Raw genomic sequence first — 21,064 nt, forward strand, 5'->3', positions numbered from 1 at the left:
CAAGCCAGGCTACCCTAATTCTAAAACCTGTACTCTCCACCATGCTGTCTGCTCCTTAATTTATAGCTCTTAAAAAGAGTTTTTGGAACTAAATTATGATAGAACACTCCAAGTCCTCAGTAACAAAATGGCATTAGGAGCCATTTACTAAAAGTATCAAGATCTCTTCATTTTTTTTAAAAGATTTTATTTATTCATTTGTCAGAGAGAGAGCACAGCAGGGGGGAACAGCAGGCAGAGCAGGCAGAGGGAGAAGTAGGCTCCCCACTGAGCAAGGAGCCCGATGTGGGACTCGATCCCAGGACCCTGGGATCATGACCTGAGCCAAAGGCAGATGCTCAACCAACTGAGCCACCCAGACATCCCAAGATCTATTCATTTTTTACCAAAGAACTTCTAATCAAACAAGCACAGAAAAAGAAAATGAAAATTCTTAGAAGAAATTTCAAACCTAGTTTTTCTCTGAGCAATACTTCAAAATATACAGATGATTGAGATTTTAGCTGCTTTTTAATCATGTTTAATCTAACAAAAGTTCTAAAATCAAGCATTCAAACTTCCTTATTGAATTATCTGGGAAAGCCTACAATTGACAAAACTCAGCTGAGCTTGAGCTCTAGCACTAGAATTTTCTTACATCTAAGTACTGAAAACATATTCTTAAGATATTATTTATTTTCTCATAACAATGCTATACATACTTACTGTAGGAAATTCTGAAAATACACATTTCTTATTTGAGTTATTCTTAGTATGTTAGTTTCTCACTAGCCATAAGAAATGAACCTATTATCTTAAGCCTCCAATTATTGCCACTAAACATATATTCATCATTTCTCTAACTACTTATGGAATTGCACTAATTCTAAGGGTTTTATAATTGATTTTCAGAACTGTACAGCTCTATCCATCATATTGCCTATAAGATTTTAGTGTGGGGCGCCTTGGTGGCTCAGTCAGTTAAGGGTCTGCCTTGGGCTTGGGTCATGATCTCAGGGTCCTGGGATCAAGCCCCACGTCAGATTCTCTGCTCAGCGAAGGGTCTACTTTTCCCTTTCTCTCTTCCTCTTCCCCTGCTCGTGCTCCCTTGTGCGTGTTCTCTCAAATAAATAAAATCTTAAAAAAAAAAAAAAAAAGATTTTAATGTTATCTCATCTTCTAATAACTTTACTTGTTACTTTTCTGTCTCACTGCCTGGCTAGAACTTAAACTACCATGTTAGCAGACATCATGTCACTACTCTTGATTTTGATGGAAATTTTTTGTGAGCTTTACTATTAATAAATGTGTTAATGGTTCAAAACAAATGTTTTACATCCACAATAAGTACTATCCCTAAAAGATGACCAAAAATGGGTGTTAAATGTTATTAAATGTCCCATAGGACTCTAAGTTCACACTTTTTTTTTTTTATTTATTTTATTTGACAGAGAGAGAGGGAACACAAGCTGGGGGAGTGGGAGAGGGAGAAGCAGGCTTCCCGTCGAGCAGGGAGCCCGATGCAGGGCTCAATCCCTGGACCCTGGGATCATGACCTGAGCCGAAGGCAGCCGCTTAACGACTGAGCCACCCAGGCGCCCCTAAGTTCACACTTTAAAAAAATTATTGTAGAGTGTATTTGTGCATAAGATTCCCAAATGTTGAAGCATTTCTGTACTCTTAGGATAAGTCCCACTTGGTCAGAGTAGATAGTTCTTTTTAAAATCTTATTTGCAGATTTTTACATTTATTCTCATAACTGACAATATTTTAAAATTTTTGCACTGGCCATTACGTTTTAATGAGGGTTACATAAGTCTCTTGAACATATCTATTTTATCTTTCTGAGCTGTGGAAGTCATGTAGCATGTAAATAACTATTACGTGAACATTAGGAAGAATTTATCAATCTGACAGGCAAACTAGGTCAAAATAACCTTTAGCGTCTTACACACTGAAAGTTTCAAAGTTTATTTATATAGAACTTTATATAGTATTCACTTAAAACTTTCTTATTCTCCCCTGCATCTGCTCTAATATTCTTTCTGTATTTTTTTGATCACCTAGTATATGGGCAATTTTTGTAAGTGTTCCAAAGGCATTATAGTGTACGGCTGTATCTCTCTTTTGTCTAATGGTCTGTTAACAGTTAAAAGGACCCATAACAAGATAGGAATTATTTCTTTATTGCCACCTCCAGTCAGAAAAATCGAAGTCCCATGGAAAACTCCAGTTGGCCTGGCTTGGATCACATGCCCATCCCAGGACTAGAATACCAGAAGGACAAGATACAAAGACTGCCCCAATATGAGTCACGTACCCATCTTTGTGGTCAGGAGGCAACAAGAGAAAGGCATGTTAGGCAAAGTCAGTACCTACTACACAATCCTTTTCCCTTATTCCACTTTCCTCTTTCTGAACAAAACACACAAAGTTCCCTTCCTTGTGGAGTTCATTGTCAAAGGAAGGTAAGACAAACAAACAAAATATATATCAGATGGTGATTTAAAACTAAAGTACTGAAGAGATAAAGAGCACTAAGAGGGTAAGGCAAGGAGAAATAGTGGCAATTCAGAACAGGCTGGTCAGGAAAGGCCTAGGTGCGATGACAATTTAGCAAAGATCTGAAGGAGGTAAGAAGCAAGCCTTATGGCTTTCTGTAGCAACAATAACTGAAAAACCCCAACTTGGGACAAGAATACTGGTATGGCTAAAGCAGTGAGTGAGGTGGGGCAGTAAAAGGTTAGGTCAAAAGTAATGGGGGCCCATATTAAGTTGATAAACCTCTAAAGAGAAGCACTGGCTGGAGTCATTAGAACAGAGAAGTAACGATCAGAGTTGAGAGTTTTAAATAATTTATCTGGCTGCTGTTTGGAGAACAGTTTATAGGGGAGAAAGTATAAAAGCAGGGAGACCAGTAAGAAGGCTATTTTAATAAAAAGATGATGAAGGTTTGGACCAGTATGATAGTGGAAGAGGTAGTGAGAAGCAGTCCTCTTCTGGATATATCTAAGGTAGAGCTGATAGTATTTTCTGACAGCTAGATATGTAGAAGGTGAGAAAAAGAAGAAATGATAATGGTGCTAAAGAGTATAGCTTAAGAAGATGGAGGAATAGAGTTACCATTTACAGAGATTAGAAGAGTAACGAAGAAGAAAGTCTGGATGAGAGTGGAGAGGAACCTAATTGTGGACATGTTAGGTCTGATATGCGTATCAGACATTCAGCATTTGGATCTTTAAATGTGGAGTTCAGGAGAGAGGTTCATACTGGAGATATAAATTTGGCAGTTACCAGCATATGTGTGTAGTTAAAGCCATGAAACTGAATCAGCTTAGCTAGGGAGTGAATGGAGGCAGAGAGAAACAGTGCAGGAACTGCCCTGGGTCACCCAGTGTTTGGAAGTCAGGGCAATGAAGAGATATTTGCATGAAAGACTGATATAAGTGGTCATGGTAACTGAAGGCAGCTGGGAAAGTGTGGCGACTCATAACACTAGGGAGGAGTGTGACTGACTGGGTCAATTCTACTGATAGGTCCGGTAAGATGAGGACTGAGAACTGTCAGATTTGCAACACGGAGGTCATTGGTGACGCTCAAGACAGTTTTGGTAGAATGGTGAGAATCAAGCCTGACTGAAATGGGATCAAGAAAGATTGAACAGAAAGACCGAAAAATTGTGTAAAAGGAAATGGAAATGAGATGGATTGGTAACTAGGGGGAATGGGAGTTAAATAATTAAGTAAAGGAAGGGGGAAATCCATAATGCAGGGGAGAAAAAGGGACAACTGCTATAGCAATATCCTTGAGTAGGGGAAAGGAAACAGAATCTAAGGACATAAGTACAAGAGTAAGCTTTAGATTAGATTTGTGCAGTTCACCCAGGGAGGAAGAAGAGAAGGCAGGATGTAAGGTGCAGGTGGTTGGGTAGATGTGATGATGGGTGCTTGTGGAAGTTCTCTTTTGGGTATTTTTATCAGTGAAAAAGGAAACAAGGTCATCAGGTGAAAAGGAGAATAGAAGAAGAGGAATTGGAAGTTTATAGAGAAATAGGTTTTAAATATTATCCTAGGAATTAATTGTCCAAATTGCCAGAACACATTAGAGCCCCCCTGAGATTAGTAATCAAAATAGTTAAAGTAAGACTAGTGAGGATGGCTAGGTACTTTTCTCCAGCTGTGTTTAGCTGGGCAGCTACAGGCATGTAAGAGACAGACTACGTCTTTGGGATTTAGATAGCTAAGGGCAGCAAAGCGAGAAGGAGGAATAAGAGAGGGGGATAAATGGGTGATTTTAATGATAGCGTAGAGGCTATTGACATTGAGTAAGGAAATGTCCAGGTGGAGTTAAAAATTTGTTGGTGGGAGTGGGGACTGGTGGAGAATGGGATGCTTAAAATCAAGATCATGGAGGGAAACAATTACTGCTAATGACTAAGTCCACAATATGACCATGGGAGGACATGGCTGAAGTCATTTGGGAAACAAGATCACTGAATGAGAGGAAGTTAAGGAAGTGAGAAATCAGGGTATTGGAAGGACCCCAAGGTGGCCATAAAATCACCAAGAATTAGGACACATTAGTCTTGGAGAGGAGGACAGTGAGTCAGGAGCTAAATCTTCAAGAAATGAGAATGATGTGGGAATTAGTAAGTGACTACAACAAGGAAGAATATTTTTACTTTCAAGATTTAAAAAAATTGTTTTTTATCGATAATAATTATTAATGCTTAGTTGCATGTCAACTGTTTTACAATACTTCACAGTCTTGTTATATTTCTTCCATTCTAACTCCAATGTCCTATTTTCTTTTGCCATCATTGTGAAAAATGTACAAGAGATCCTGTCATTTTTACCAATTTCCTAAATTTTAAAGCACTATTTCCCCAAAAATGTTTCATGGAGCACCAGTCTTATGGCATATTTGCTGACACTGGGGTTATATTGAGAAATACGTTTGAGAAACACCACAGACCATAGGCTGTCTTAGATAATCAGTTGTTGGAAATAAGTCTAATTTTAACTCAGTTTTTCCCCCCAAATTTACATGACCATAGGTCCCTTTCCCATATAACATCAGTTAACATCCAAAGGAATGAGTATTCTAAGGCATATACTTTGGGGAAGTCTGTATTAGAGGGGTCTTCCAGTGGCCTCAAAATAGGTGAAACAAAACCTGATTTGATTCAAACCGATTTAGACACTGTCAGAGAATGCAAATCCCCCAAATGCTACTTTGTAACAATATTATCCTCCATTGCTAACATGATGAAAAACAAAGCCATCTTCAGACAATATTTCTCAAAGATGTCCTTAAAATTAGTTTAGCATATTTCAGTTCTTCATCAAAATGACAACATAGATAAATCAAAACTAGTGACTGCACATTATGGTTCATAACCTTATTTTTTCCATAGTGGCAACACAGTCTCTTTTCTAAGAAAGTGGCCGAGTAAAACCCACTTAATAATGTAATATGTTTTCAGTTATATAGAGAATAATTTATTTTCTCAGGTTAAAAATGTTTGTCCCAATTTTCCTACTTCAAATGTTTGCATTTCATGGAATTAAAAAAAAAAAAAAACTCTACCCATTATTAAAACAGGAGTTCTAATTTTTTTTCAATATACAACAAAGAAAAAGTTACAAAATAGCAAGATAGCTACTTCAAATGATAAAATGGGAATAAAGTTAAATTCTCCCAGCCTGGTATCCTGCCCTTATTTCATCTAATTGCCAGATTTTCACATGTAAATGAAGCAGAATTCATTTTATCTCACTAGTCAAACCACTTACACCAGTGGCTTTCTCCCAGGGTGTTGTGTCCCTCTTATCAGCCACCAAGATGTTCTGTGTGAAGACCGTGATGTCCAACAGGATGGATGTATATACAACCTCAGCTCCACAGATGGCACTTTACTCCTGCTAATCATAACCCTGGTAGGAAGTCACTCCACAGAAACAGCTGGCACTAGCCTAAGATGTGTAATTCAAACTTCCTCAAAGTAACTATCACCTAATGGTATCAGAAAAAGTGAAACAGACCTTAAAATAATGTAAGAACCAAATCATAGAGTTTTGCTCCAATTTTTGCTCCAGGTGCTCTAGAAAAGCACTCTTATGTAATTAGAAAATACAAAATGTTGGGGGTGGAGAATAAAAAAAATTAAAATGTCAACTTACAAAACCAATGAGGATTTATCAACAAGGCAGAAACCTAAAAAACAAAAACAAAAAAAATATTAAAAATCATTTAATAGTTTTATATAATAGTTGCACATGCATTTTTTAATTTTACTGCAATAACTGTAGATTCATACATGATTTTGAGAGAGATCTTGAGTACCCTTTGCTCAGTTTCCCCCAATGATAACTTTTCACAAAACTAAAGTAGAATATCACAATAAATATATTTATATTACTACAATCCACTGGTCTTTTCAGATTTCCCAGTTTCATTATGCTTATTTGTGTATGCATTTAGTTCTACAGAACTTTATTACCTGTAGGTTCACATATCTACCACCATAGTCAAGATACCAAACAGTTCCATCACTACAAGGATCCCTCAATGTTGCCTTTTTATAAGCACACCCACCGCCCTCCCCACAACCCCCTTCTGTCCCTAACCTCTTATATATCTATTTTTTTTTTTTAAGATTTTATTTATTTGACAGAGAGAGACACAGCGAGAGAGGGAACACAAGCAGAGGGAGTGGGAGAGGGAGAAGCAGGCTTCCTGCCGAGCAGGGAGCCCGATGTGGGGCTCGATCCCAGGACCCCAGGATCACGACCTGAGCCAAAGGCAGACGCCTAATGACTGAGCCACCCAGGCGCCCTTATATATTTTTAACATTAAAACAGCAACATCCATTTGTGAGCGATAAGTATTTTACTCACTGGGCATAAAAGACTACTACCTAGTATATGTCAAATCATGAATAAAAAATTCCATTTTTCTGCATTAAAGAATACATTTTAATTAAAGGGAAAAAGTCTGGAGAGAATTTCTTTTACTCATTGTTATCATAACAAACTATTCACTTCAAAAGTCAAAAGGTGAAAGGTAAGCTAACAGTCTTGCCTGAATCAGATTCCATACTTTCAAACATATATTTTAAAAGACTTTATTCTTTTAGAGCAGTTTTAGGTTTATAGCAAAATTGAGGGGAAGATGTTTTTAGTTTCAAATTCCATTTGTTCAACAACTGGTATATAGGAAAGCAACTGACTGTCGTATATTAGCCTTATATCCTGCAACCTTGCTATTAATTACTTATTAGTTCCAGGTTTTTTGTCGGTCAATTCTTTTGTTTTTTCTACACAAGTAATCATATCATGTGAACAAAGATAGTTTTATTTCTTTCTTTCCAATCTGTATATCTTTTATTTCCTTGTCTTATTGCATTAGCTAGGAATTCCAGGACATTGTTGAAAAGAAACAATGAGAGACCATCTTGCCTCATTTCTGATCATAATGGAAAAGCTTTTACTTTCTCACCATAAAGTATGATGTTAACTGTAGGCTTTTGTAGATATTCTTTATCAAGTTGAGGAAGTTCCCCTCTATTTCTAGTTTACTGATTTTTTTTTTTTTTATCATGAATGGGTGTTGGATCATATCGAACACTTTTTCTGCATCTATTGGTACAATCAACTGATTTTTCATCTTTAGCCTGTTGATGTGATAGATTACACTGATTTTTTTTGAATGTTGAACCAACTTTGCATGTTTGTGATAATCCCCTTTTGGTCATCATGTAGAATTCTTTCTATAGATTGTTAGATTTGATTTGCTAATATTTCATGAGGATTTTTGAATCTATACTCATGAGGGATACTGATTTGTAGGGTTTTTTTTTAATGTCCTGGTCTGGTTTTGATATTAGGGTAATGCTGGCCTCACCAAATAAGTTAGGAAGTATTCCCTCTGCTTCTATCCTCTGAAAGTGATTATGAAGAACTGGCATAATTTTTTCCTTAAATGTTTGGCAGAATTCACCAGTAAACCCACCTGGGCATGGTGCTTTCTGTTTTGAAAGGCAATTAATTATTTGACATCATTAATAGATATAGGCATGGGCATTGAATTATTCATAGTATTCTATTATTATTTAAACATCCAAAGGACATGAAATGATATCTCTTTTGTGATATTAATAATTTGTATCCTTCTTTTCTTAGCTTCCCTAGAGATTTATCAATTTTATTGATCTTTCCAAAGAACCAGCTTTTGATTTCATTACTTTTCTTGGATACTTATTTTCAATTTCATTGATTTCTGTTTTTTGTTTTTTTTTAAGATTTTATTCTTAAGTAATCTCTACACCAAACATGGGGCTGGAACCCATGATCCCGAGATCAAGAGTCTCATACTCTGCCAACTGAGCCAGCTAGGTATCCCAATTTCTGCTCTAATTCTTATTACATCTTTTCTTCTGCTTACTTTCAGATTTAGGGTTTTTTGTGTTTTTTTTCCTAGTTTCCTAAGGTAGAAATTTAGATTACTAATTTCAGGGCTTTCTTCTTTTCTACTATTTGCATTCAATGCTCTACATTTTCCTCTAAGCATCACTTTCTCTGCATCTGACATTTTGATAAGTCATGTTTTCATTTTGTTCAAAATAGTTTAAAATTTCTCTTGATATACTTTTTTGACCTTTTATAAAGTGTGTTGTTTAACCTCTGTATTTTGAAATTTCTTACTTGTCTTTACATTACTGATCTCCAAGTTAAATTCTACTGTGGCCTGAGAGCAAACAACATATGATCTTTATTTTTTTAAACTTGTGTTTTAAGGCCCAGAATGTCATCTATCTTGGTGAATGTTCCATGTGAGCTTGAGAAGAATATATATTCTATTGTTGTTGGATAAAGTAATCTGAAGATGTCAATTGCATCTAGTTGATTGATGGGATAATATGTTCAACTATGTCTTTATTGATTTTCTACCTACAGGGTCTATCCATTTTTGAGAGAGTATATAGTATCTTTCTAACCAGAAACCTCTAAGCTCTAAGAGCTTACCATGGCATAATCTAGGTATTTTATATATATTATCTCATTTAATCTTTGTAACAACCCTACAAGGGATGCACCATATTATCCCTTTTTGGCCCATGAGGAAACTCAGACACCAAACATTTTAGTAAGTTGCCCAGGATCACACAATTAGCAAATGACTGATCCTGACACCTGGGTCCAGGCTTTTAACATCTAGGCTATATGACCTCTCAAAGAAACCTAGGATGATGAAATCAAGTTATTTTGTGTTACCATTAATTTCTATGACAAACAGTGAAAATTTTCCAAGTCTTGGTAAGTAATAGTAATTACTCCTAAGTGCTAATGTCCCTTTTACTTACGGTTGCTAAACATAGTAACCTTGGCAGATACAGTATAAGCACAATACTTGAATGGTTATTCTGTGGTTCTTCATTCTGAAACATTCCACAAAACTGACTGAATTTTTTTCATGTTTCTTTGCATGTTACCACAGGTATAACATTTATGTTCATGTTCACTGTTTTCTTAACTTTTAAATTTTTAATAGAGACTATATCTGTACAACTAGGTTTGTAAATAACTACAGAGGAACATGCAAGAAATGCCTTTAATGAGCATAATCATGAGCACAAAGACAATGGCAGGTAGGCTCTACTTCACCAGAGTTTCTGGTTTTCAGGAACCTGGACTCTGACATGGGAAGGGAATGAAGACCTTCACTGGAAGGTAGGACCCATCATCAGAGAATATTATGAGCACTTTCCTTTAAACTTCATTTACCTACCAGGAAGATGATATAACTTATTAACCTACATTAAAGTTTTTAAAATCCTAGGATGTAAAAAACCAACAATGCCATTCTTAGTTCATGTAACAAAGTACCATAAACTTGATGGCTTAAATGATAAACATTTATTTCTCCCAGTTCTGGAGGCTGGAAGTCCAAGATCATGGTGCCAGCATGGATGGGTTCTGGGGAAAATTCTTCTCAGGGTTTTAGACTGCCAACTTCTCGCGTGGTGGAAAAAGAGCTGGCTAACTCTTTTCACATGGACACTGATTTCATTCATGAAGGCTCCACCCTCATGGTCTACTTAACCTCCCAGAGGCCCTACCTTCAAATATCATCACACTGGGGGTTAAGATTTCAACATATGTATTTAGGGGGACATATTCAGTCAATTGCAACGACCTTATACAGAGATGAAGATAATACAGTCATCTCTGAAAAACCTCTCTCTCTACAAAATTTCACACCTAAGGGAAAAAATAGGGATAGACTACTAAAAACCTATGCAATTTTGTAATCAGAGAGCTAGACAAATAAAAATGGTATCTTGCAGATAATTTGGACAGCCCAGGCAGGCATCTGTGTGACTGGAGAATGCCTCAGGGATATTAGCCATGCACAAAAACAGAGTGGAAAAGCTACTGCAGTAGAAATGGAGATGGAGGGTTCAGAGATGGGAGTCTCACAGCTAAGGAGAGTGACTTCACTCTTAACTCCATCAACTCCAACTCAGTTGAATTCTAAAGCCTTCCCACAACTCTGGAACACTTCTCCACTCCTGTTATTTCCTGCTTTCTCCCCGATCTTCCAGTTGGTGTCCTCACTCCCAACACTTGTACATACACCTATGTCTCTGTGAACATCCCCACGTTATACTCCACTAAGGGGAAAAAAAAAATTTAAAAAGCTATTGGATACAGCATTTCATCTCTTCAATGCTAACCCTACGAAATTCCTTTCCTAGCACCAACCAACCCCACTTCTCCAAAGTCTCCTCTACATTATCATGTTCTCCCTTTCTACTAGAAATACTTCTCCCCTACATACAACCACGATCTGTTATTTCCCAATCTTTAACAAACAAAACCTTCATTAACCTTGCAATGCCCTCCAGCTCCCACTACATTCCCAGACTACCTTTCTCAAACTTCTGAAAAAGATTGAAAATGTAGATAATCCCCATTTCCTCACCTATTCACTTTCCAACCCATTCCCCTGGTTCTTATCTCCACCACTCTATCAAAAGATCCTTATCAAGGTCATCAAAGCAATTCTTATTATCCTCATTTTAAAAATCAGGGCACTGAAGCTCAAGAGAGATTACTAGGTTGAGATAGTAAAGACATACCTTCCCTTAGAGATAAGCAAGAGCCCAGGGCTGCCCCAAAGCTTTCTTTTCAGGATATTAGACTAAGAACTTCATCTTCCAGGGACCCCACCTCTTTCTTCCCTTAGGTCATCTTCCCTGCATTAAATCTCAGACTTACTCCCCAAAATAACTCATTGTTTTTCATCATTTTTCATTGAGAAAGAATTTTGCTTGAGCTATATTTTCTGTAGACCACTTAGTGTATATTATTTTATTTAATTCAATATAGATGGTTTTATTCCCTTTGTACAAATAAGAAAACTTTGAAACAGAAAACTTTCCCAATATCAGACATTTTAAGTATCAGAGCCAGCATTTGACCTGATCACCTGGATTCTACAACCTAGGCTGCCTGCCTTCATGATGGTTAGATCTCACAGCTTCTCAGTTGTTCCTTTTACATGGTAACAAGGTAAGAACATCACTTAGAAGTGTAACACAATCCCAATACTTCCATAAGATCAGAAAACGTAGAGTTGATACAAATTTGCTATAAGCAAACATAAGAAACTAATTTATATATCATAATGGGACTTTGTAATGATAATTATAGTTGTCAAGACAGGACACTCAACTTCGGTGACTAGAGCATTTTCCCTCCCCAGCTCTATCTAGGAAGCTAAATTAGTAAGCATGAGGGATGATACAGATTTGTGTGCTCACCCATATCATATTCTTTTTTTAAGCACATAGACATTATACTTGCTCAGTATTGCTCTTAAACCTGGATAGGAGGGGTTCATAGCAAATCCTTCCCTCTAGAGTAAGAAGGTCAAGGGTCTAAGGGGACTACCCACCCATGTCCAGACTCCCCTCCTAGACCATGCTGCAGATTCCTGGAACCATAGGGTTCCTTGTCTAAAGAACTTCAAGCCTGCTAGTAGGGACTGTGTAGCCCTCTTTCCCAGACCTAGGTTTATGAAGACAGATTTGCCACTGTATATGCAGCTCTAGGTCCAAGAGGTAGCCAAGGGTGGCTATTTGCAAGGGGTGGACACAACTTAAATGTGTGCCCTCTGTGGTGCAGAACTGGGCCTGGAACATGAAGAGAAGGGAAGATGGGCCAGCTTTCCTACACTGCCATATTCTAGAGATGCAGAAACCTCAAGACTCCAAAAATTCCGCAAACATAGTTTTCCAGGTCATATAAGATAAATTTGCCCAAGAATGATAAATTAACTGTAAAATATATACTCTATTAGCTTAACTTATAACTTTTAGCTATTCAGATATATGATACAATTCCTTCTGTTCATATTTCTGCTTTAACTTCTTACAGCTAGGCACAGCCATGTGACTAACTAGACTAGTTCTAGGCTGCTAATAAATAATTACTGGTACAAGACCATTTAACATTCTCTTTCCCTTCCATGGCAATCAAGGTCAAGTATAACAGAAAGTATTCAAGATGGAGTGCATCCATAGGCCTGAGACTGAGTGTGTGGGGCAGTTTCCCAGAAATCCACAATGGATGTTTAGTGTGAGAAAAAATAAACTGTTCTTTCACTAAAGCCACTGGGGTTTGGGGATGGCTTGTCAGCACAGCATAACTTTAGCCCATCCTGACTACACAGAAATTGGTACCAGAAGTAGGATGCTTCTCTAGCAAAAACTAAAAATATATTTAGTGATCAGGAAGCAGCGAAGAAACAGATCTTAAGGGCTAGGATGATAGGTATTTTATACTGTGACAAAAAATTTGATAAATCATTTGTTTCTGGTACCTTAGAAGGCAGATTACCTACCTAATAAACTTGCAGCTCTAGAAGAGGTAAGAAAACAAAACATTTGAAATGTGCATTGGTTATTTTTGGCTGCATTTGGGAAGGTATTCAAGAAAGGGATGAGTGAAGAACGATCCAGTTTTCAATAAGAAGTGAAGCGGAACACAGAGATTCCAGACATTTCTGATTTGCAATGTTACCTGAACTAAACTTCTCAACTCCCATACTAATAGAGACATTAAATGAGGGTCATAGACCCAGGAAAACCCTTTTTTTAAAAAATTAAATTGCTTCAGGGCAAGGATAGATAACATAACTATTAAATCATTTTTTTTGGATAAGATGAGTTAAAAGATCAGATTAAGGGTACAGTTTTCCAATAGAAGCCAGTCAGTCCCCAAATAACTTTCTTTTGGTCTAGAAAGAACTATACAGGTAAGAAAGCAAATCAATGCAGCAGACCTGAGAACCAAGTCTCAAAACAAAGGGGAAAAAAAAAGAAAAAGAAAAAGAAAATGTGCTCACCAGCACAGAGAATTAATCAGAAACAAACAGAAATTAAATCTTCCAAGGGTGCCTGGGTGGCTCAGTCATTAAGCATCTGCCTTTGGCTCGGGTCATGGTCCCAGGGTCCTGGGATCGAGCCCCCCATTGGGCTCCTTGCTCAGCGGGAAGCCTGCTTCTCTCTCTCCCTCTCCCTGTGCTTGTGTTCCCTCTCTCACTGTCTCTGTCAAATAAAATCTTAAAAAAAAAAAAAAAAATTAAATCTTCTAGATTTTGGAGGAATTGCACTGCCAAAGAGAACCAGTCTATCAGCTTAAGTCTAAAAATGACCCTTTGGCTCCTCCTATATGGAAGCAGTGGGAAGAAAGGGCTGCTCCGTTCCAAGTGGAGCAAATTTTCTACTCTCCATTTCATAAGGAACTAAGGAAAATAAAAGAACTCCCCAGAGGGAAGAACCAGAGCCTCTGAAAACAACAAACAAGAAGGTAGAATCAAGCCCCAGGCAAAAAACATTTTGTTCCCCCAAGGTGTCCCAATATCTGTCGTGAAGGATTTCAGAACTGCTATGGACCAGTGACTCCAGTGTGTCTCCTATGTTCCCCTTTTCTGGAAGGGATAGTTTTACTACATTTAACTGCCTTGTTTTATCATTATATGTTAGGTATATATAAGTGAGGTGTGTGCACACACACATGTACAGATGGAAAGCCATGTGAGGAACAGCAAGAAGGCGGCCATCTGCAAGCCAGGAAGAGAGGCCTCCTCAGAAACTGAATTTGCTGGCACTTGGACTTGGACTTCTAGTTCTCAGAATTGTGAGAAAATAAATTTCTGTTGTTTAAGCTACCCAAGCCGTGGTAATTCTGTTATGGCAGTCTAGACAGAATAATACAGATTTGGTACTGTGAATTGGAATGCTGAGTAACAATGTGGAAGTGGCTTTGGAACAGAGTAGAAGCTGGAAGGGTTTTGAGGTGCATTCTAGAAAAAACCAAGACAGCCTTGAAGAAATACAACGTTAAAGGGGATTGTGGTGAGAACTCAGATGTAAATGAAGAACATGCTCTTGGAAATAGAGGAAAGATGATCCTTCTTATAAAGTGGCAAAGAATGTGGCTGAATTGTATTGTAGTGTTTAGTGGAAGAGCTTGCAAATGATGAAATGTTAAGCTTGCAAGTGGATGTTTAGGTGAAGAGATTTCTAATCAAAATGTTGAGGGTGTAGCCTGGCTTCTCCTTATAAGACCTTCTCCCTCTTGCTTGAATAGAATGCAAGAAGAGAGAGATAAATTGAATCATTAAGAAAAAAAAGAGAGAGAGAACTTGAAGATTTGGAAAAATTCTCAGTCTGTCCATATTGCAAAAAATGAGAAAGCATGTCCTGGGTTTACCAAGGGTGTGGCTGGACAATGACTCCATGAGGAGATTACCCCTGGAGTTACTATTTAGCCAAATCAGCAGAAGCTAGGAACAGAAATGGGATTATACCAGCAGAGACTCTGACCGTTTGGACCAAACAGAACAGTCAGGATGAAATAAAGGAAGGCTTTGGACTTCTGAGATTGAATAGGACTAGACATAGAACTATTTGGTGCAAAGATGCTTTATTCCTCATGAAAAGGAAAGAATGACCCCAGGGCAATTCAGACATCCTCACTTCCACTCCCACTACAGCCCCAAAGGGCAAGGCTGTTTCCTCCTTGGTTTAAGAGGGTGGGGCTCCATCCTTGGTTTCAGTGGGTCAGGCTGTCCCCACCCAGTGCCTCAGGGGTGGGGCCATTGCCTAGGGCTATGGGGCCAGAGGGCAGATTGTGAAGCCAAAGAGGATTATTCTTGAGCTTTAAAATCAAATGGAGTTTGCCTTGCTAGATGTTGGCCTTGTTTGGGACCCACCAATCCCTTTCTTCTATCCTACTCTGTCCCACCACTGTATTTTGGAACCCCCTCATCTGTTCAGTTTCACAGGTTCACTGTGGGAGAGGAATTTTGCTTCAAGATGAATCTTACTTCAAGTCTCATCCATACCTGATTTAGATGATATTTTTAGGCTCCATACCCAATGTGAGGCTCAAACTCATGACCCTGAGATCAAGAGTCACATGCTCTACTGACTGAACCAGACAGGCACCCCAGATGATACTTAGATAAGGCTTTGGACTGTAGACTTATGAGTTGATACTAGAATGGGTGAAGACTCTTGGAGCTATTGGGATGGAATGAATGTATTTTGCATGCAAGAAGGACATGAATTTAGGGGGCTAGAGAGCAGAATGTCAGAGATCAAATGGTATCCCTCCAAAATTCTTATGCTGAAGCCCTAACCTTCAACATGATTATATTTGGTGACAGGGCCTTTAAAGAAGAGGCAACTAAGATTGAATGAGATAAGGGTGGGACTTGTGTCCTTACAAGAAGAGGAAGAGACATCAGAGACTATTCTCTCCCCACACATGCACAGAGGAGAGGACGGACACAGCAAGAAGGTGACTGTCTATAAGCCAGGAAAAGAAGTTTAGAAACAGACCCACACGGATGGAAACCAGATTTTCACCACTGCAACTCAAAGACAGAAAGGAAATTCTTTTCAAAAAAAAATGATTCTAGAACAACTGGATTTCTACAGTGGGGGAAAAAAAAAAAGTAACCTAGATTCTTATTTCACATCATACAAAAAAGTATTGTGATAAATCCTAGAAGGGAACACAGACCTGTGAAATGAAAATGAAGCTCTTCATGATTGTGGAATGGGCAAAGATTTCTTAAACAGGACACAAACATGGTATTCAAAAAATTGATAAACTGGATTTAGGAAATTGTGTTTATCAAAAGACATCATTAAAAGTGAAAACAAGGGCACCTGGGTGGCTCAGTTGGTTGGGTGACTGCCTTCGGCTCGGGTTGTGATCCCGGAGTCCTGGGATCGAGTCCCGCATTGGGCTTCCTGCTCAGTGGGGAGGCCACTTCTCCCTCTGACCCTATCCCCTCTTGTGCTCTCTCTTTCTCAAATAAATAAAATAAAAAATCTTTAAAAAAAGTGAAATCAAAAAAGTCACAGGCTGAGAAGCTATTTGCAATACACACATCCAACAAAGGACTCTAATTTAAAATATAAAGAATTCCTACAAATCAATAAGATGACAAACAACCCAATAAAAATACACAAAAGACTTGAATAAGTACTGCATAAAATATATGAAAGAGTGCTCAACATTAATAATGAAGGAATGGAAAAGAAAACTATGAGCTACCAGCTAACATCCACCAGAGGGCTTAAAATGAAAAAGAATAGTAAGATCAAGTGCTGGTGAAAATGTGAACTACATCTCCCACTGCTGGTGGGAGGGTACTCTTACTCATTCACTGGTGGTTACCTGGCAGAATTTACTAAGATTAATACATGGCTACCCCGGGACTTTAAAATTCTAGTCTGACATACAAGTAAAATACTGCAAATGTCACTAAAAGATCTGTGTAGGACTATTCATAGGAGCTTTGGGTTGTGTGTGTGTGTGTGTGTGTGTGTTTTTATTTCAGTAAGGTAAAATTTTATTTTGGAAAAAGTTATTTCCAAGAGAAATGGATCAAAGTTATTTCCAAGAGAAATGGATCAAATATCCCAATTTGTTGCACTGATTGCAGAAAATGTTCACAACCACTTCACAGAAATTGTAGTTTCTCTTAACAGAATATTTAGGATGGACATGTCATGCCTAAATAGTTCAACCTGTAAGCATGAAGGATTAACAGAGAGACAAAGACGGAGCTGTGGAGTATTTTATTGAAACGTGGCACTCTCATGGCCCAGGCACCTCCCTCGCCTGCCAAGGTGCTGCTGGGAGCCGGGAAAGGCCAACGACATGGGTGAGCTCAGATCCAACAGCCTCAGAGGTACAGGACTCTGGACCGAGACACTGGTTACCAAAGCAAGAACCCAGTTGAGGAGAATCTTAAATATTTAAGTGATAAAAAAGGGTTTTAAGAAATGAAAAGTATGTACGACAAGTAGGTTCTGAATAGAAGCGCTGGCAGCCCCTGCTCCTTGGAGGCCCTCCTGACTGATGGGCTTTGCTGATGAGCCTTGAGGGGCTCAGAGGCCAACTGTGGTCACAACCTAAGACCCTCACGTGGACTGGCCATGGTCCCTGCAGACGGCATCAGTGAGGTCTCCTCCTCGTACATAAGGCAGAAAACCATGAGAGAGAAATCAGTGACCTGCTCAAGACAATTCCCTTTTCCATCCTGGGCAGGAAGTACGGACTGAAAGGCCACATTTTAGATACTTCGGATATTTGTCCTTTTTCACTCTCCTCCTGGAAAAATGCAATGTAACCACAGCACAGCCTGTGGAGGGAAGACAGGGAAGGAGCTGGGTCTTCGGCAACACCCGCAGGAGCCAGGCTGGGGGCTGAGGAGAGCGGGTCCTTCAGGCAGCCTGGGGCTGGGAGATCTTGTCCAGAGACATGAACCCCATGTCCCCGAGGGTCCTTAGCACCACTCAGCCATCAGGCCAGACCAGCAGGGGGGTGATGCGGCCACTGTTGAGAGAGAGGCAGAGCCAGCCTTCGGGAGGGAACTGCCGCACCCTGCACATGATGTAGCGGATGACGCGGGCATGGCAAATGAAGGTCTCCCAACTGCCCTCCTGCCGCTTGGCATCTGCCCAGTGGATATAGTTCTGGATGGCGGCCTCAATCCAGGCTCCATCCGCATAAACACAGCCTCCAGCTTCTTGTGGGGCACGGGTGGGTCAGGCTCGATGAGGGTGCCTTCCCTTAGCAGGTCTGTGCTGACCTTGCAGATGCCTCGCAGGTGTTTGCTGCTGGTATCAGTGGTTTCTATTGCATAGCTCATGGAGGAATGGACAATTAACTAATCAGGTTCAGATTAGTTAAGACTACCTGTTCCACTGGACTATTTTATTAAATTTCCACCCCAAATTTGCAAGTCAGAGCCCAGTTAGTTCAGCCTGCTCATGACCCAAGAGCTTCAGAGTGGGTCATTCTCCAGGGAGGCATCCACGTGGTTCTGGGAGTGCCTGATGAGAAAGATGCATCACCTGGCCTTGGCTTCATACAGGTCCAGCCTGCATGCCAGTTCCTCTTCTCCAGAGTCCAGGTTCCTCTTCTGTAGGTTGACCAGGGACTGTGGTTCTTGCCTGTCCCAGTTGGGGTCACAGATGCCTAACCCGTGGCACATGGCCCCCATCCACGCTGCCGCCCTGAGCGGGCGCAGCTCTGTGTCCCCACCCACACAGGGCTTCCCCAACACCACTGCCAAGAAGAGCACGGGGGCCGGGGGCTGAGCCCCTTGCCAGGGCACAGGCCACCAGCTGCCACGCCTGTCGGAATGCCATGACCACCTGACCTGCGCCAGCCATTCACCCATAGCAGCTTTATTTGTAATAGCCCAAATTAGAAAGAACCCAAACATCTGTTAACAGAGTGGATAAACTGTGGTATGTTGATACAATGGAATACTACAGAAAAAAGAATGAGAAAAAGTATATACACGTGCATTAATATGGATGAATTTCAAAAAACTATGCTGAAAGAAGTCAGACAAAGGAACACATATTATTTGGCTACCCTTAAAGTCCAACAATAGACACAACTAATCTGTAGGGATGGACTCTAGCGGAGATACTCGCTGGGAGGTGCATGAAAATTTTCTCTTTCTGGATGGATGGAATTGTCTTTCTTGATCTAGTGGCTATACAGATGTACATATATAAAAATTCATCAAGCTATATATTTAAGATTGGCACATTTTATATGTTTTTTCCCCACGTATTCTATACCTCAGTAGAAAAAGTACTTCATAAAAGATACGCAGACTATTTTTACCTTATCAGTTGTTTAGTAAAGGTTATTAGGTAAAAGCAAAATTATCTACTTAAAAACAAAGACCAAGCAAACTCTGCTTATGTCTGTTTCACTGACCCCAAGATAAGTCAAAATTAGACTATTCAAACCTTATCCATTAGTATGGCAAATCTGAAAAAGAGTAGGAGTACATCAGTCAGTCCACAGCAGTTAAGCTTGTTACTCAAGACTCCACGTAGCATACTGGCAATGTATGTGAAGCAATTTTAATGGTGTGTTTTACCATAAATACACCTATTTAATAATTTTAACTATTTATTTTTAGTACCAAGGCAGTATGGCATAAAAGAAATAGCAAGAGCTTTTGAATCAGACAAACCAGTTTTGCCACTTACTAACTATACAGTATTGGGCAAGTTTCTTAATCTCTTTGATACTGAGTTTCTTCACAATTTAAAGCAGAGACAATAATACTTACTTTGCAAAATTGTAGCACAATTATAGTAGGTATTTAAGAGCGGTAGCTATTTAGCAATAGCTCTTTGTATGCAAAGTATCACGGTAGGTACTGGAACCCTACCTCTAAGAACCTGACCAACTGGAAATGACATTTAGATATAAAGATTGGTGATGAAAGGTAAGAATTTAACAAGGGCTATAGATTACAAATTATAGGGTTCCTATCCAGCTAGGAGGATTGTGGAGTGACTATTCTCTGAACAAAGCCTGGAAAAGTTTTGGAAAACCCACTTAAGGCAGAGAAAACGGCATGAATTAAAGTTTAGCCCCAAAAACAGTGCAGTGACTTCAGGTTCAGATTTGTTAAGACTAACTGTGCCACTGGACTAATTCTAAGAGTAAGACTACAAGGCTAGTAGAACAAGCTGGGACTAGATAGAAAAGGACCAGTCAGGACTAAGAAGTCAAGGACCTGTTTTCTCAAGTCCTGGGATATCACCGAGGGGTTCTTTTCAGGAACTGACTCCAGTGATCACTCTACACAAAAGCAGGGAAGGAAAATCTCAATACAGGTAAATATAGGATAATAAGGGCCTAACCCAACATGCTGAATGAAAAAAGAAAAAACCAGGAAAAATATTAGAGTTCAATTTTATCAACTTTAAAAAAATGAACAGACATGGAGTTTCCCTGATTATTCAAGTGGGCCTGCCTTCAACTTTTTTAAAATGACTGACCAGTTCATAAGCTCCTCAAGAGCAAAGAAGTATCCAAAAGCAGCAAAACATATTGCCAGGCACATCAAAAGCACTCAGTATATACTGCTGGCAAACGAATCCTTTTAAATATTCCAAATACTGAAACCTCTACAATAATATAATGTTCATGGTGGAACATGCAGAAAAGCTAAATTCATTTTTTCCTTTCTATTGATTTTTTTTTTTTTTTACAATACATGCCAAGTTTTGGATTTGCTCAAATTCAATATTTTAAAAGATTCATTTGCAAGAGCTATCTTACCAAAAGACTCAGATACAAATCACTCTAGAAAGTTGGGAATATTGCCACTTCAGTTGCTAAGCTCTGTGTAATTTTTTTTTTTTTTTAGGAATCTATCAGTATGTTTTTTGCTATAGCAAAAAAACCCCAAAACCAAAAAACACCATTGTATGACTCATGATATTACACGAAAAAAAATTAGGAAGTTAAATTCATATCATATGAATATATGTAAGGTTCACTCAAGAGTACATAATAATTTATATAACTATTAAAATAATTAAAATGAGAAAACCTACTACATTAAGAAATAAAGAAAAAAATGAGTGCTTCCTAGGGGCTAAGCACAATGCTTAGCCCTTTCTGTGTATTAGCTCATTTAATCCTCTCAACAACCTTCCATGGTAGACACT

The 21,064-nt window shown here is 38.9% G+C and overlaps 1 protein-coding gene and 1 pseudogene across 13 annotated transcripts in view; both read right to left on the bottom strand.

The window, feature by feature from the left end:
- The window catches only part of PLAGL1 (PLAG1 like zinc finger 1), a 108,541-nt gene that overhangs the window by 41,885 nt on the left and 45,592 nt on the right, over positions 1-21,064 (bottom strand). For all 13 annotated transcript variants that reach the window (XM_034990883.1, XM_034990878.1, XM_034990876.1 and 10 more), the window contains exon 2: positions 6,162-6,195. The gene's annotated coding sequence lies outside the window, so the exon portion shown is untranslated. The remainder of the gene's footprint in view (positions 1-6,161; positions 6,196-21,064) is intronic.
- Positions 16,354-20,352, bottom strand: LOC118000965 (annotated as a pseudogene).

Source organism: Mirounga leonina, unplaced genomic scaffold (genome assembly GCF_011800145.1).
Source record: "Mirounga leonina isolate KUSES-001 unplaced genomic scaffold, KU_Mleo_1.0 Mir_53, whole genome shotgun sequence".
NCBI lineage: Eukaryota > Metazoa > Chordata > Mammalia > Carnivora > Phocidae > Mirounga > Mirounga leonina.